The 18,570-nt window shown below is 39.8% G+C and overlaps 1 protein-coding gene across 3 annotated transcripts in view; it reads right to left on the reverse strand.

Moving 5' to 3' along the window:
* LOC126183328 (uncharacterized) overlaps window positions 1-18,570 on the reverse strand; it is a 191,109-nt gene that overhangs the window by 115,899 nt on the left and 56,640 nt on the right. For 2 of the 3 annotated variants that reach the window (XM_049925191.1, XM_049925193.1), the window contains exon 3: window positions 761-905. The exons of the other annotated variant lie outside the window; for it this stretch is intronic. The gene's annotated coding sequence lies outside the window, so the exon portion shown is untranslated. The remainder of the gene's footprint in view (window positions 1-760; window positions 906-18,570) is intronic. 3 annotated transcript variants of the gene reach the window in all.

The following is an 18,570-nucleotide window of genomic DNA, read 5'->3' on the forward strand; positions in this document are numbered from 1 at the left end:
AATGCAATAAACCACACTTCCAACATACAAGCCCTGATGCTATAGGTAGGTGGGACTTCACAGGTACCTCAAGCCAGATCTGGGCCCTCTAAATGGGTGCAACAGAAAATGCGACATCATTTTAATTCTGTGTTTGAACTTTAGTAATTTCTCATAAATAGTGTGAAAAAATTACCTGTAAAATAACATATAGTGACTCATTACAGTACATTCATTGTATGGTACACAAGAAATATCACATCATTATTTATTTACTCATATAAAGGTATATACAGGTTCATGTTTCCAATATTAAGATGACAAAGTAACTTTGGAATGTACAAGAAAATTTTAGATGCTGCATGAACGACGTGAATATTGTGTGTGTGCGCGCACGCACACACACACACACACACACACACACACACACACACACACACACAGTACACAAATGTGAAAAAAGGAGCTAAAAGTTATGGAAAAGGAGTAACTGAACTTAACTGTTAATTAAACATAAATATGCAATTCAGGCAATGTGGTAGCTCATACAACTGTTATTTTCCATATGACAGTGGCAGTGTTCAAAATGCAGTAACAAAAAAAACAGAGAGAGAGAGAGAAAGAGGAGGGGGGGGGGGGGGGTGCTTGTATTGATGAAGATCTACACGACAATGGGTCAAAACCTGAAATGCATTATGGTATACACAAGCTTAAGCTGTATAAAAAGTGGCTGGCTGCTGTTTCTTCAAGTAACATAATTCCTATTTAATAAGCACCTCACCTTATTGATCACTGACGACTTCTATAAGCCACTCTTGCAGAAACTCCTGTTTCCGGGCAGTGGGTCACAAATACTCATTTTAACAGCAGTTTCTGTGTGGTCTTCATGTCATTTGAAATACATGGTTGTGAATTTAAAGGTGTCCCTGTAATTTCAGCGATGCATAAATCAGCATTGTAAGATTACATTTTGGGGAGATCTTACTATTACACTGTGCATTAGAAAGAAAGAGAAAAAGACAAATATTTGTAAGTAGACATTCATTATCATATACAAATATTTAACTACTTGGGCATTACATTTTCAACTTGAATGCTGTAATTGTTCATGTTTCTGTGCTATTATTAAATTCTTTATGATACACTCTTCTCCTCCTTTTCCAATAAATACTACATTCCAATATGTACCCGACATCAGTATTTTTGCTAAGTGTGTATGAGGTCTGTTCACCTGTGTTTGATGTGTAACTGCTGGAAATTTCATTGTTGTACGTCTGATAGTTGATGTTCAGTGCTGTATTGAGTAGAACGTTGTTTCACAGTTTGTGAATTTCGATTCGGCAGAGTTATGGGAGCAAAGCGTCTGCATTAAACTTTGTGTGAAACTCAAGAAAACCTTTCCAGACACACATCAAATGATGTAGGAAGCCAACGATGATGAGTGCTTAAGCCATACTTGGTGTTGCAAATGGTTCACATGGTTTAAAAATGACTGGAAAGAGGTTAAAGATGACCCTTCTTCAGGACGCCCTTTGACGTCTACTGACGACGCTCATGTCAGGAATGACAATGAAATTGTGCATGCTAATGGAAGACTGACTGTAAGAGAGATTGCAGAAGAAAATGATATGTTCTACTAGAGAATTATAACTGGTGATGAGATTATGATGTTGAGACCAAGGTTCAATCTTTGCAATGGGTCGGAAAAGGTTCTAAAAACTCCAAAAAAAGCTCGTCAGATCATGTCAAATGTCAAAGTCATGTTCATAGTTTTCTTTGACTTTGAAGGATTGGTTCATCATGAATTTGTGCCACAAGGACAAACTGTTGATTGGTGGTACTAGTGGGGCATCTTGCGATGCCTGTGAAAAAATGTGCAAAGGAAACGGCCCGAAATGTGGTAAGACAATTCATGGCTCTTGCATCATGATAACATGCCCGCACCTTCATCCCTGTTCGTGCATGACTATTGCACAAAAAATGAAATCACCACACTGCCTCATCCTCTGTATTCTCCACACCTGGTCCCTGCACACTTTTTTTTACTTCCAAAGTTGAAAACCCTGTTGAAAGGACAAAGATTTGCAATGACAGACAAGATAAAAGAAAATTCACAGACAACACTTCATGTGATCCAGCAAGAGGCATGCAAAGACTGCTTCCAGAAGTCAAAACGGCACTGGGAGCATTATATCAATTGTGGAGAGGAGTATTTCAAAGTAGACCATGCACAATAAGTAAAAGTTAAGCATAGAAGAACTTTGTGGAGAAATTTCCAGGATTTTCTGAACAGGCCTTGTGTATGAGAAGATATCCCCTTTTTCAAGCGTTTAATAATTAAATTCTGCACTATATTTTAATTCTATAGTATCTGCTAATTCTGGTACACTGAGTCAAGCTCACCACATCATTGTACACAAGAAACTCCCCCTACCCTTGCTGTTGTCAAAAATACATAGTGAACAGCAAAGCTCCCTTCAACGATTAGAAATTTTGTGGAAGAAACTGGAGGATGGAACCTACATTCATTGAAGAAAGCAGGAGATAACCTAATATGGCAGAATATTACACTGATTGTAGATATTCAGAATAAATCTGTAGGTTTTTCATAGTGCAATGAATGTTGCAAGTTATTAGCACGATAACTGTACCACAACCCTGTTGCACCACTTTAATACCTGCAAAGCTTCTCCCAATGGTTAGACTGGTGGTGGTGGTGGTGGTGGTGGTGGTGTGCACATGCATGTACAGCTGAAATGTGGACAGACACATACACTAAAATGCAGTATTTGACTCTTAGGAGAACTGTAATGGAAAAGTCGGCTCCTGTTTGTTGCAGAGTTCCCATCTGATATGGAGAAAAGTGCTACGGATATATGGGAGGAAACAAAAGTAACATGAGCAACTTCGAGATATTCACAAGACATATATTGAGGATTATGTTCGTTATCAATCGGGGGGAGGGGGGGGGGGGGGAGACAAATGTGAAAAAGACACTTCAGAATTACTGTCACTTTCTGTACAATGACCACTGCCTTACAGTGTTCTATGCCACACCCTTGAGGATAAATTTTTGCAGGAATACTGTCCTAATGTTTACATATGGTGAAGGCAAAAAAGATGTAAAAACTTATTTGAAATGAAACAGCCATGTGACAGACTTGCAGTTGCAAGTTACTATAAACCAGCACATTGATACTTAACGGGAATATTTTGTGTGTCATGTTAAAATCATGTTCATGTATCATGAACATATTTCCTAGGTTTTAAGTGAATTAGGGAAAATGCAGTTGTTTGAGAACTGGTACTACCAGGTAGTTGACAAATTAATTCAGTATCTCAAAAGTATTTCAGAATACTGCTGCTATTGAAGCTGACAGTGGTCCAATGCTGCAGTTGCTTGTGCCATTGCTGTACCAGCTGCAGGAACAATATACTGAGAATTCAGCAGACAATGAGGTAAGCATACCCATATACATAATACTATGCCTTTAGAAACCAATACAAACTTTTAGTTTCATATTTTAAAGACCTAGAAGTAGATATGAGATTGTATTCAGAGATGATGGTGCGCCTGAACACTGTAAATCATTTGCAGGAAACAACACTGCTGAAAGCACGAACTTGGGATATCTTATGCAAAAAAATGGAAACAAAGTCAGTGCATTTTACTGCATTATTTCTAGTACCACAGGAATGTCATCTAAGCCAATTCTCAGTAACTGGGGGTGAAAAAGCTCATGCCGCAACACATTACGGATATGGGCACCTCACAGTAAATGCGATGGGATGTAAGTTTGCCAAGTAAATATTTTATCAGCCATGCCATCTTAATAGGTTGATCATATAAAAGTTAAAAAATAAATTCAATTTATTAGCAGCTGCACAATATAACATAATTATCCTCCATGTTGTATCATTTGCAGAATCTTGTACACAAGATGAAGCCTCAGCATCAACCCCTTCAAAACATGCAAAGAGGGTTTTTGTATCATGGTGGGTGGAGGACAACATGGGTGATGACGTTTCTATGTATCTGTTGATGGGAAAAATCAGATGAGCGACAGTCACTTCTGGAGTGGTTGAAATCAAGAGCAACAACTTATCCCAGCCTGACTCAAGTAGCACGAGACACACTATGCATACTTGCCTCTAGCGAGAGGGTATTTAGTACAGCTGGGCTTATAATTACTGATAAACATAATCAAATATCTACAGAAAATGAGAGTAACCTGCTTATGGTGCACTACAATATCACTGAGAGTTTAAAATCATTTCCTTAACATCTGATTTTTGTTGTCATAAATCTTCAACTCCTGAATTGTTTGTTTCAGCACACTTTAAGCAAGAATGTTTTCACATACTTCATATGTCTTCTTAGTGTGCAGTTTGTGTTGCTACATTACTTTAGTTTTTAATTTCATGTGTTCCTTCATTACTTGAGTTTTCAATTTTAACAAAGATACTTGTGTTCAATACATAATTTAGTGACTGTATAATACAGATTTGATGTCGTGTAGATATTTTTGCCGATACCTAACAGCAATCATTGCTGAACTTTTTCTACCTATGACTGCCATTCATAAAAATCTGATGTGCATGAACCACCATCTAATAAACTGTAACAAGTAAGTAATAGAATGTCAATCAAATGGTTCAACAGTGCTAATTCATTTAAATAGTTAACATTTAAGTTGCATTAAATCAAAAGGACTGATGAAGGCTTTTCCACGAAGGGTAGGTCTAGCATGGACAAGTTTTCATTACGGAATTAACTTGCTCAGTCCTTTCTTGGAATTCTGTGAGAAAGATCTGCCTACTTTGCACACCACAAAACTTTGAAGTCAGGAACCACCAAAAGACGCTTCCAAATTACTTCTGACAAGAAATTTGTTCCTGTATACACTTTTTATAGAAGTGTAAGAAGAAAAAGCCTTTTTTACAAGTAAGTGAATTAGACAAGTATAAAGTTGCCATCGCTTTCATCAATAGCATTGGGAACTCTGTCTTTAACCTTAACAAAAAAACTTATCAGTACAAAGATTTATAATGTTTCTGTAACTTAAAAGTCACTGCAAATTTCCAGAAGCTGCTCATTTTAATTCATGCTTAATGCGGATTTCAAAATTATTCTTGCTTCCAGTAGATTGGGAATCCAATAGTTAATACTAGACACAGCAGGTAAATAGTGTTTCAAAGTTTTCCCAAGCCTCTTTAAATGACCTTTAATTATGTTCTTGATATATTTGTCTAAGGAAAAGTGAATTTCTACTGTGAAATCATAACGCGTGCCAAAGCACACAGTTTGGCTGGAATTTAAACAATTTTCCGGATTGTAAGGTTTTTTAATTAACAATTCAATGTAGCCTTGCACAATAAATAGGTTTGTGTTTGTTCTCTGAAGTAATAAATTTAAGTTGTTGATTTTTCAGAAAAGTCTGCTAAATAAGCCACAGAATGAAGCCAGACTTTGCCTTGGAAAAGTTGTAGCTGAAGATAAAAAGATACACTTAATACAATATGAGAACAGAATGAGATTTTCACTGTGCAGTGGAGTGTGCACTGATATGAAACTTCCTGGCAGATTAAAAGTGTGTGCCGGACCTTTGCCTTTTGCGGGCAAGTGCTCTACCAACTGAGCTACCCAAGCATGACTCACGTCCCGTCCTCACAGCTTTACTTCTGCCAGTACCTCGTCTCCTACCTTCCAAACTTTACAGAAGCTCTCCTGCGAACCTTGCAGAACTAGCACTCCTGAAAGAAAGGATATTGTGGAGACATGGCTTAGCCACAGCCTGGGGGATGTTTCCAGAATGAGATTTTCACTCTGCAGTGGAGTGTGCGCTGATATGAAACTTCCTGGCAGATTAAAACTGTGTGTCGGACCGAGACTCGAATTTGGGACCTTTGCCTTTCGTGGGCAAGTGTTCTACCAACTGAGCTGTGAGGACGGGGCATGAGTCGTGCTTGAGTAGCTCAGTTGGTAGAGCACTTGCCTGCGAAATGCAAAGGTCCCGAGTTCAAGTCTTGGTCCAGCACACAGTTTTAATCTGCCAGGAAGTTCCATATCAGTGCACACTCCGCTGCAGAGTGAAAATCTCATTCTGGAAACATCCCCCAGGCTGCGGCTAAGACATGTCTCCACAATATCCTTTTTTCAGGAGTGCTAGTTCTGCAAGGTTCGCAGGAGAGCTTCTGTAAAGTTTGGGAGGTAGGAGACGAGGTACTGGCAGAAGTAAAGCTGTGAGGATGGGGCGTGAGTCGTGCTTGGGTAGCTCAGTTGGCAGAGCTCTTGCCCGCAAAAGACAAAGATCCCGAGTTCGAGTCTCAGTCCAGCACACAGTTTTAATCTGCCAGGATGTTTCAATATGAGAACAGTTTTGCTACAATATGACCGCCTAATTCCCATGAGTGTCAAATAAAACTTGTAAATACTTGTCATTTCATAATACAGTATTGCAAAAATTTGATAATTTGTAGGATGACTTTCAATAAAACTAACTATTTTTTCCGATGTATGTAACAATATGTTGATTTACCAACTATATGCAACAGAGAAGCTTCAAGGAATCATCTTGCAACTGATGTTACAGCCATCAGTTAATTTAGTATAAGACCAAAGGTTAAATACTGTATCGGTAAATATAGAGCAAAGTACAAAGATGCTTGCAAATGGACCACAGAGAGTTTGGTTTGCGTCCACCTAGCGGGCACCTGGATTAGACAAGCAGCCAAGACAAACAGCCTTCGAGTGGACTCTGGCTGCAGCAGGGCACTGCACAGTCTGGCAGACCTCGGTGCCGCTCTACAGCTAACTCAGCAGCATTAGTTGAGGTTCACCTGCTAGTCATGGCTATTGTCCCAGGCAGGCCACATATGCCCACTGCAGGCCTCTGAACAGAATATTATCTCCTAATTATAGTAGTCATGTTTGTAAAGAAAGTTGAAAAATTGTTGCATTTAGCCTCCAGATGAAGCCCTACAAAGCTTACTGTTTATGCGTTAACTTTGGTCCAGCAGATATTTTCCATGTATTTAAATATTTCTGTGTGTACTACATTGATAACCTCTTCAGGATTAGGTGAAAAATTACTATGTTTTGAGGTACAAGCGACAGGGCCACATACAACTGGATATGTAAAACACTGCATGTTTAAGTCAATTCCAGCAATGTTCAGTGTCTAGCCCTGTGCATTGTTAATTGTGATACCAAAGGTGAATCTCATGAGTTACCAGAAAGGTTAGTCTGTAGGTTATCATTGGTATTCACGGCATCAAAACAGTTGTTTCAGTTCCACCACCAGTTAATATTGTGCACTGGATCAAAAATATTTTGAGATTGGTTATTCAGAATCTTGTTCCATTGCACCTACTTTCAGCATTAATTTATGTGGTGGAGTTCCATGCAGCATCAATGAATTTCAAAATTCAGTATGGTAATGTACTGCTTCCTCTCTAGGACTGTGCCAAAAGAGTAATAAATTTGTGATGGGACATCATACTTGAACAGAATCAAGTCATTTACTTTACTGCCTTGTTCATTCATAGACAACTGTATAGACCTTAACTGAAACCAATCGAGTGTCTCAGTTGGCATGGTATGTGTATCTGGGTATAGTTTTTCAGTTAATTCCAACACACTTGATAACAAAAAAGAAAGAAAAGACATTATTAAAATTTATTTCACCATTTCCTATTTTCAGCATGTTACTCGCAAAATGAATGAGGGCATGCTGAGAAGTGATGCCTTTGAATTTTGTATGTGGTAACTCTTAAAAGCTTTTTAAATAAAACAAACATTATTAACATTCTACATCTTTATTCTTCATGTCTACATATTTGCAGCCACTGCTGCAAGAGGAATCCAAATTGTAGTGCGTAACATGGAGGTGTGTAATCTAACAATGTCGGTGCATGAGAAACAGTGTGCTGTAATCAAGTTTCAAATACACAGAGTTCATCCATACATGGAACAGCCTCTCCTTCAGCATGACAGTGCCAGACCACACACAAACACTGCGACATCTGCAGAGATCCGACACCTTTCGTTCACCATCATCGATCATCCTCCATACAGTCCTGACTTAACCCCATCTGATATTCACCTGTTTCCAAAACTTAAAGGACACCTTTGAGGACTTCACTTTGATAGAGATGAAATAGTACAAGCAGAAGTGAGGTTGTGGCTCTGTCAAAAAGTCAAACATTCTACAGTGACAGTATCCACAAACTGGTCTCTCATTGGGACAAATGTGTTTGTCGCCAGGGTGGCAATATTGACAAATAAAATATAGCATGAAGAATAAAGATGTAGAATGTTAATAATGTGCATTATTCTGTGGTGATTACACTGTCAATTTGGTCAAATCCAATTTTATGGATTAGCCACTGAAGTATATTATTTCTGGCAATTTAAAAAGTTTTAGGAGTTTTCACATAATAAGCTCTGAGGCACTGCTTTTCAGCACACCCTCATATATTACCTTAGGTGAAAGAGAGAGCTCACATAATATTAGTTTTAAGTTCCAATTTTTGTTATTTGTCGCCATAGGTAAGATCTTTTCAAAGATGCCTTGACTCCGTCTGCTCATCCCTTCTGCAATTACTGGTAATATATGATGAAAATCTCCAGGAAACAAACAGTTCAACAGACATTTTATGGGACATTGAAACAATAAATGTGCACTCCTGCACCAATTTACCAGTATTACTTTGCTTAGAAACATTATAGATTCTGTACATGTAGCCACCATGAAATTTCATGAATGTGGAATTAGCAGGTCGCCTGCCTTCTAAAAGTGTGGCAGCAATGCCATACAATGCCACAGTGGGGATAATTTTTCCACCAGATCTGCCTTTCACAAGTATTAGATTAATTAGAAATGTCTTTCCAGTGCCTTGAATGGTCTGTGGAAGCTCAGAATGATCACAGTTTATTTCAAATAAATATTTCATATTGATTGATTTACTTATATTTGAATTTTTGGTAAAGGAAGTCCAAAATGTTTTACAAATTTCACCAAAAGAGATTCAACCTCTTTATTCAGTTCAACTAAAGCTTCATCAAACACATTTTGATTGTAATCTGTATCACTTGATCACAGTTCTTTTCATTTATAGTATAGTATGTCTGCTGCCATTACTTTGCAGTGATTTTGCCAAAGAAGCATCGGGATACTGTGATAACAGATAAATGTGAATGATTTTGCTGTACTGCATATCACAGCTTTGGATAGCTTATTTTGTTAGTGAGAATCATCATCTAGTAGACCCATGGCTTTGTACATTCCTTGGAAGGAACGTAAGTCACACAGTGCACAGTGTGTAGACATGCAAATGAAGTAGGACCTTTAACAATGTTGAGTAACATTATTGAGTGAAAGCTTTCACTGTTGTTGGGGTTAAAAATGTACTCTTGTGAACAGCATACTTTTTCTAATGTTCATGTGACCATCAACCAATGTTATCCGTTTCTGTCGATGGAATTTTTAGTAACTTGATTCCATGTTTAATAACCTGGGATTTGATCAGAGGTCAGAGTTTTTGCAAAGTCATCATCTATGTACAATTTGAAAAATGCACTTAACATAGTGTGACGGGGATCATTCACATCATTCAGATTGTTTTCTGTGAAGTACACTCTCTGGCATTTTCAAATGAACAGCAAGGCAGGTAATAGATGGCACCTGTTCATGTACATTGAAGGATAAAACCCTCTTCAACTACAAATGTAGCAGCCTGACTGGAACTGCTCCACTTCAGTGGATGACTGGACTATAAGTATAGCCCCATCATTGTCTTTATTAATATATTTGTGAAATATTTTACCAATTTCACAGAATGATGAAGTTCCACATTTATGTGCGTGGCAAATGTTTTGAGTAACAGTTCACTGTAGAGTATTACCCATCTATGGTTCTATCCTTCTACTGTCTATCTCATAGTTCTGGACAGTAGCTTCTAGTCCAACTCCCTTAGGAGTTAACCATCTGTATTTTGGGTATCCGTCATCACCAATTTATGTACGACTATTAAAGACTTTCTGAAATTCTTTTGAGCTGTTTCCTTCATTCATGCATGGTGAGTTTGGATATAAAGCCCCACATGGACCATGAACCATGTGTGTTATCAGAGTCATTAAGTACTGAGCATTCATCTTTATTTGGTATCTCTGCTGTGATTACACTGTCAATTAGGTCTGATCCGATTTTATTGGTCTGCCATGGAAGCAGATTATGCGCAGCAATCGACATTTTTACCATTCAATGACGTACATGTGACATCGTGGAGGACCAAATATACGCGATTTATTTATGGGAAACAGAGGGTTTTGCTATTTTAAACAAAATATTAGATTAACGATGTCATGCCTGTGTTGGGGTGTTGCATTCGGATGGGTGTTATCTTTAATCTCTGGTCAGTTCAAATTACACGTCATCCTGACGGAAAGGGCTGATTTTCCACAATTTTTTATGTATGTTATCATGCATGCCTTGTGTATTTTCGTGCAGATACATCGCATGCATGCCTTGTGTATTTTCGTGCAGATACATCGCTCCTCCAGTAAAAGTTGATGACAGTATTACCAACTGTGCAATATTATTGTTATATTTATTTGAGTGCAAAGCATCCTGCAAGTCAACATAGTTTTTAGCGTGCAACTGCATTTGACTGAATCGAATAAACGACAAACAGTCCAATATAGTTTTAGCACATTTGTCAACTATATATTAAGTAACATGTCATATCTAAGCACAACATTAAAGTTTTCTGCCACTCTATTATACTATAGCAATAATACTTTGTGCAGGAAAGTTTTTTCTGTGGTGAGGTACTACTAACACAACCAACTTGAGCAAGATCAATTAAATATCCATCCTCACCTCAACACAACATCAAGGCATATCGGACGCTGCCTTAGGATAGATTTAACTCTGAAAGTTCTTGAAGATTGTCACTGCAACTTCACAGCACGATATCCCTTTTGTTCAATTGTTTCCCAGCCATCACAGCTGCTACTTCCTTCACAGATTGAGCATTATAACAACCACAGTGTGCACCAGCAGGCACCCTGTTGGTGTGAATGACTACAGTGTAGTCTGGGACATTAGGACGACCACTTTCCATGGCAGTCTTGAAAGACTGTATGTATATATTGTGTGACTGCAAAATGTCTTCTAGTGATCTCACTAACGTGCTGCCAAGCAGTTCTCTTCAAATTTTATTACTTCTTGTAGCTACCTGTGTCTCAGGATTGGCAATGAGGTAGATACAAATTATAGTCATCAGCATGATATGAAAGAAGGCTGCCTGCCAGGTGGTAAACCTAACCCCACACTTTAAATGCAGGTCTGAATCCACATTCAATCAGTTGCTAACTTTTGAGTGAGGTCATTTGAAATGCATTATTGAAATGATTAATATTCTATTTGAAGTCTCTATATTTTGAGTGACTTGTAGTAAGAAGGTTTTGGTGGTGCGATAATTTCATCTGGTATAACTTTACCACTGGAACAGCACATGCCTTTGCTCCCATCTTTCTATCTCAAAGCAGGACAGTACTGACAAACATGAGGCTGATTACTTATAGAAACAGCTGGATCGTTTTTATAATCGAATGTTGAATAGTAATTCACTGTAAAATATTCTTTATTCAACCATGTATTAACGTTTTACATTCTACCCTTAGTTGGTCAAATGTTTCTGTGGCAGATACAAACTTTAACAGCCTTTGTCTTTCTATCTGAGCATTATCTGTATCATAGTATAAAGGGAAATGAACACTACATTCCATCTACAACCCTTGTTATCTCTGGCTACTATGGCTGTCAGAAAGCCACCCATTTTGCTCATCAGAGGTTTCACTTCTCCTCTGAGAAGAGTTACACCCTGTGATATTTGATAAACACATTTCTCTTCATTCACCACTTTCATTACTGTATGTTAACCACATTCTTTTAGCATTAAACATATTGAGTCCTATATCTAGAATTGTCAAAGCACGATTTAAAAAAATAAACAAATAAAAATAAAAATGTTCAAAACTGAGATGCACCTGAGCAAAACTTTAAATATAAGTACACACTACCATATTTACTCGAATCTAAGCCGCACTCTAATCTAAGCCGCACCTGCAAAATGAGACTCGAAATCAAGGAAAAAAAATTTCCCAAATCTAAGCCGCACCTGAAATTTGAGACTCTAAATTCAAGGGGAGAGAAGTTTTAGGCCTCACCTCCAAATCAAAACAAAGTTGGTCCATTGTAATACGAGACACAATTTAGGTCGAATGAATGACAATACAATTACAGTAGTTTGGTTCAAGTCGTAAGTTTAGCAGTTAAGCTTTACCAGGTAGCCATTGCTATGCGTCAGGCGCTCCGTCTGTATTTGTGCGGGTACCCTTTCTTTTTCACGTGCTTCATCTGGTTTGAATTGATTGTTTATTTTTCTTTGATCTGATAAGTGCCGTTCTCTTTGTTATACGTGTTTAAGTCACTCTAAGCTGAAAATGCATTACTGTACTGTGTCATGCACTGTTCGTCACATTCTGATAATGAGTGTTTACAGCCTGTCGCTGCTCATGTCATGGCGTACTTTTGTGCATGCTACCGCTGCTTACAATTAAAAAAAAAAAAAAAAAAAAAAAAAAAAAAAAAAAAAAAAAAAAAAAAAAAAGAAGAAGAGAGAGAGAGAGAGAGAGGAATCGTCTCATTAGCGAAACAATGGCAAGAGACTGCTATTTTTTGTTACTGACACTGCTGCTTTCTTTGATAATGATCAACAAGAACCAAATAATAGACTGCGTATGATAGATGATGTTCTGAACGAGAGTTTAGCGAAAATTTTTCTCCGTTTGAAAATCTTTGCAGACGCCTCTTTAGTACATTACATTCTGCACAGAAATTAGAGTCATCTTAGATTCAAAAATCTAGTCAATTGCCGTGCTTCATTTCTGACTGTATCACTGTTAGGCATAAGAATAATACGAATATAAACATGACATGATATGTATATTCTTCTACGTTCGCTGTCGTGTCATTCTAGTTTCGTAGTTTATTAGGCAGACAGGATTTAAATGAGACAGCAGCAAACACGAAAGAATACATGGCAAAATGTTTATATATGTTTATATTTGTATTATTCTTATGGTGAAGAGAATACGACATGTGATTCACAATTCATAAAAGTTCCTATTAGCAACCATCTCTTCTCACAGGTAGGAAAAAATTCAGAATGTAGAGTTGCCCATATTGACAAACATCCCAAACCGTCTTGCCAGTCGGATTTTCGTACTACACTGAAATGCTGCTACATTCGAAGACGAACAATACGGAATTTGTATTTACTTCATTGGATAAAGTATGAAAATGCAGTGGTCGAAACTCGGGGCGGAGTAAAAAACTCGTCTTCCACCTTTCCTTTTAATTTATTTACTGACGCAGAGGTTTTGGCGCCAGTATTTATCTTTGTGCCTGCAAAGCATTCCTGTGTAGCGCTACATACATTCGACGGCAGAAGTTAGTTGTGGCGGCACCTACCAACATTTTTCAGAACTTCCACTTATTTTGCACTCGATTCTAAGCCGCAGGCGGTTTTTTGGATTACAAAAACCAGAAAAAAGTGCGGCTTAGATTCGAGTAAATACGGTATGTTGACAACACGCTCAAAACCCCACTTGTTACTGTCACATGTCAGCACTATGTGGGCTCCAACCACATTGTGGCAGCAATGTGGGAAACGAGGCTGCCCCACAGCAGCACCACACTGGTGCAAGCTACAGCATACAGCAGATTTTGTAAATAACCTGCAATGTCTGGTGTGCTTGTTGAGTGGCCTTACAACTATCAGCGTTATGTTGTAACAGTATTGTTTTTGCACCACTGGGGACTTAATCAATCACTGTTCAGTCAAATTGCACAAAAGATTTATAAATTATATACACACACCTTCCTTGATAATCAATCTATTAATAAAATTGTATCAAAATCCCTACAGTAGTTCCTGAGATTAGCCAAAACAGACAGACAGAAATGAGCAGAGGATTTCAATTTTTGTATGTTAAGATGCAATACACAGACATAAAATAATTGCTACAGTAATGTTTCTTCCAGAATGTGTAATAAATGGATGGGTCAAAATCCATGGTCTTCACCTCAGCAGGCAGGAACCCAATCCTTACTGGGGCCCAAGGCTGCAAGCAACAGGCAGATGTGTATTGGGTGGCAACAGGAGTCATGTCATTGCAAATGGGAGCCCACCCCTGGAACAATGACACGACAACCCAACCGCTCAGCTGAGTGGAAGGCCTCAGCGGTGATTCCATAGCAGGACATATGCACAACTGACTTGCATGATGTTTCAGCTGCTCCTCATCAACAACCACCACAAAAAACTGCTACATTTGTGGCCCGCCATGACATCCCCGCCGCCAGCTGAAGAACTCTAACAAACAGCAGCCCCGGTAAGAAAACATGGCAGGCTACAGTCATCCATGGCATGCCACTCAGGGCGCAACAAATTCAGCAGACCCCATGACTGGTGCCCCTGCAGACGTTCCAATGGACTGTACCCACTGACTGACATAAGCCGGTACGTAGCCAAAAAACTCAACAATGTATCATCACGGGAAGAGGAAGATGAGGACTTCCCCACTTGGGTCTTCAATGTGGGCATGAGGTGTTCCATCTCAGGGTTAGAAGCTGGCTGAAATGGAGCAGTAATCAGATGCTGGATATCATTACAGACAGAAAAGTCTTCAAACTCCTGTGACACAGACTGCCTCCCATTATCGGACACAAGGATCCTAGGAGATCTCTCAATAACTGACAATGCACTAACAGTGGCAGTTGATGACGTGGATATACAGGAAATTTGACAATGCTCTGATGACCAACAACCACTTGCTACCCAAAAATGGGCCAGCAAAATCGACTTGCACCCCCAAGGACCAACCGGGACTGGTCAAGCAGAGAACAGGCACTGTGGTGCAGCCTGGTTCTGTGCACAGGCCATGCAAGCCCACACCAGATGTTCAATGACACAATCAACTGTCAGCCAGTAGACATGAAATCACACAACACCTTCATACAAGTCATACCCCAATGGGACGCTTGCAGCAACTGGAGTGTGCAATGACACAATGCCGGAGGGATGACTAACTCAACAGCATTGCTCCTCTGTGGCAAGCATGTGGCCTCCTGGACAATGTTGAGCCAAGCACATAGAACAAAAAATGTATGCTATGCTAGATCCACACCTGAAGATGCGTGCTCCAGTCACCCAACTAGACAGCCTAAATGATTTTCTAGAAAAGTGGGTCAGCAGCCACGGTGGTAGCGACTTAGCATGCCATCAATGGAAATTCCAACAGGATTTGCTACAAGGAATCATCAAACACAAACAGGAGAAGCTCTTGCCAATCTAACACCAAATCGGGCCCCAGCGATAGTGGATCAGTATAGGCATGGTGACTAATGGAGTGGTAATGAATATCATAATAAAAGTTACATAGAAAGATGGCCCACCACTGCAATTTGTTGGCAGTCCTATATAGCACATTGGAATGAGGGTCAAATAAGGAAATCAACAGCTCATGGTCAGTGATAATGAGAAACAACATCCCACACAGGAAGGCGTGAAACTTTTGAACTGTGAAAATAATAGCTAGTGCCTCCTTTTCCACCTGTGAATAATTATGCTGCACAGCATAAAGTGTCTTTGATGTGTAGGCAATGGGCTGTTTGGTGCTGTCCAGGTTATGTTGGGGCAGGATGGCACCAATGTCATACTGGAATGTGTCACAGGCCAGGGTTAAAGGTTTACCTGGTGTGAAGGAAGCAAGACAGGGAGCCAACCACAAACACTGTTTGAGAGACTGAAATGCCCACTGACAATTTGCAGACCAGACAAACTTAACGCCCTTCTGGCAAAGCTGGTGAAGAGACTGATAGATGCATTCGGCCCATGGAATGAACTGAGCATAGTATGAAATCTTACCCACAAAAGGCTGAAGCTCCTTTAGGTTCTTGGATGGTGGCAGCAGGTTAACAACGGCTTTGATGTGCTCACCGGTAAGAACGAGACCATCCTTACTAAGCTCACATCTCGAAAAATACAACTTTGGGGAGAAAAACAACACTTTTTCAGCTAGCAACAAAGACCATTCTATAGGAGGCAGAGGAAAATTAACTGTAGGTTTCGTAAATGCTCCCCCAAAGTAGGGCCTATAACCTAGATGTCATCAAGGTAATCGACACAACAGAATATGTCCCGAATTAACTGCTCAAAATTCTGTTGGTAATTTCCTAGTGCAACGAAGGTTCCAAAAGGCAAGCAACTGAACCAGTAAAGCACAAAGGGAGTGGTGAGGATCATGAACTTTAGAGAAACTGCATCCAGCAGCAACTGTAGGTAAGCACCATGCAAGTCAATGTGTGAAAAATACTAGCCCCCAATGACTTCACCAAGAACTCCGCTTGCCACAGAATGGGATATGAATCTGCAACACACAGCACAATGACTGCCAGTTTAAAATCACCACAGAGGTGCACGGCACTGAACTGCCCGCAAAGGGCTCACCCCCTGTTTCGACAAAATAGGAGAAACGATGCCTTGATCCTGCCAATGCTGCAACTCCACCTTTACTGACATGGTGAAGGGAATGGGGTGGGGCAACAAAATTTAGGTACAGCTGATAGCCTAACAGAAACAGGCACCTCAAAATTTTCTGCCCAGGCCACGGTATTCTCAAACAGCGAGTAGGCCACACGACCAAATTATGAAAGGAACAGGCTGAGACACTAAATGTAATTCATGAATGACCTGGAAGCCAAAAACTGAAAAAAACTATTAAGCCCAAAGATATACTGACCACTAATAATGTAAGTTGCTGTTCCATATTCTTGTAATGTGTGAAGGTGGAGAACTGTCCCTGCAAGGGAATGCAGAGTTTACTATGAACTTCAGCAAAATATGCTAGGATGACACATGCAGGATGGTGGAGATAGCAACAGAGTCCAGGGAAAACACTGGAGTGTGCGAGGACTGATTCGCAGACCACCGAGTGTCACAAATAGTTGCCAAATGTCCTATCAAATGGCATACCCCACTAGTGGCCTACATGTGCAGGCAGTCTCAGTGAACATTCAACAACTGACAATCGGTACAGTACCACTGGCTCATTCAAGTCAACAATGCCAAGGACCTGGGAATCGCTGTCAGTGAAGATGGGGAGTGCCGCGATGCCACTGCACTGGCATTGTCAATGACGGTAACACACAATGACTTTATGTGAGGTAAAGCCACCAGGAGTATCCCACAGAGCAGTGGAATCTGTTTACCATGCTCACATAATTGAGCCACATGCCAATTATCAAAAAGAACACCCTTAGCCACCACCATAAACTCATACGATGCTGCAGTTTGGCCAATGTCAACTAAAGAAGGGACAATCAAGATCAATGTCCTAGTCTGAACCACAGGATAAGGAGCTAACAAACACATCCCGAATTAGACAGTCTACATAAAAGGTAGCACATTTGGGACACTCGAAATGACATTTGCACAAGATGCTCTGCATATTGGTGATCCAAGCTGGATACTGCTACTCTGGGCACTTGTGGCATTGGTTAAAATGCAATCATGTTGCCACCACATGGGTTTCATGACAGAAATACTGTGTAAGCAGTTGACAAAGCTCATCAAAGTGAGTTTCCTTGACACAGTAGAGGGCTTCATATTTTGGACAACAACATCATATAAACCCACACTGCTGGACAACAATAAAAAAGCAGCCTTATCAACTACATCAACGATAGGTTTCACCTGCCAGTGCAGCAAGACCCAGTGCAGGTTCCCACCTTTCTGTAGGCTCAATGAAACTGGCAAATAGTGGAGAAGAAAACTGTGCAGTGGGTGCCTGGCTACCTGCCGATGACTGCATCTTATCCTGTTGCTGCTACTGCTGCTCTTTCTGTAGGTGCAAATGTTCCTACCATCATGGTGGCTCATTAATAACCACGAAACAGAACCCCATGAGAGGAAATGAACTCACCATACACGTCAATCTATGGGAAGCAGAGCATTTGAACCCACAGAGACCCATGCACAGAAATAAACTCCGCACGTGGCTGGTGCGGGCGGCCATGACTAATCACACAACAATACACAGCACAAAGTGCAAGACGAGGTCCGTAGCAGTTCAGCTCAGTGTGAGCATGGGTCTACCTGTTTACTGCTGCCTGCAAGTAAACAGATCAACCAGTGGATCTTCCCATACTATGTGATGTATAAGCCCTTCACGGCAGGGTTCCTAACCACTTCGCTGCTCTACTCACGCCAGCTCGTCTGCTTTCATCGTGATATCTGCTGACAGGGATACTAAAGACAAGAAGGTACTTGTAAATAATAGTAATGGAGGCAAAAAGTATCACAACTGAGGTAAGGAAGAGATGTTAAAGTTTAATACCCTGCCTATGAGAGATCACTATATGAGGACGACTACACATAAAAAAGGTACTTTTTTTTTTTAAGAAACCATCCCAGTATTCACATTACATTATAGCCATAAAGCACAACTTCAAATAAATC

The sequence above is a fragment of the Schistocerca cancellata genome, chromosome 4 (genome assembly GCF_023864275.1).
Source record: "Schistocerca cancellata isolate TAMUIC-IGC-003103 chromosome 4, iqSchCanc2.1, whole genome shotgun sequence".
NCBI lineage: Eukaryota > Metazoa > Arthropoda > Insecta > Orthoptera > Acrididae > Schistocerca > Schistocerca cancellata.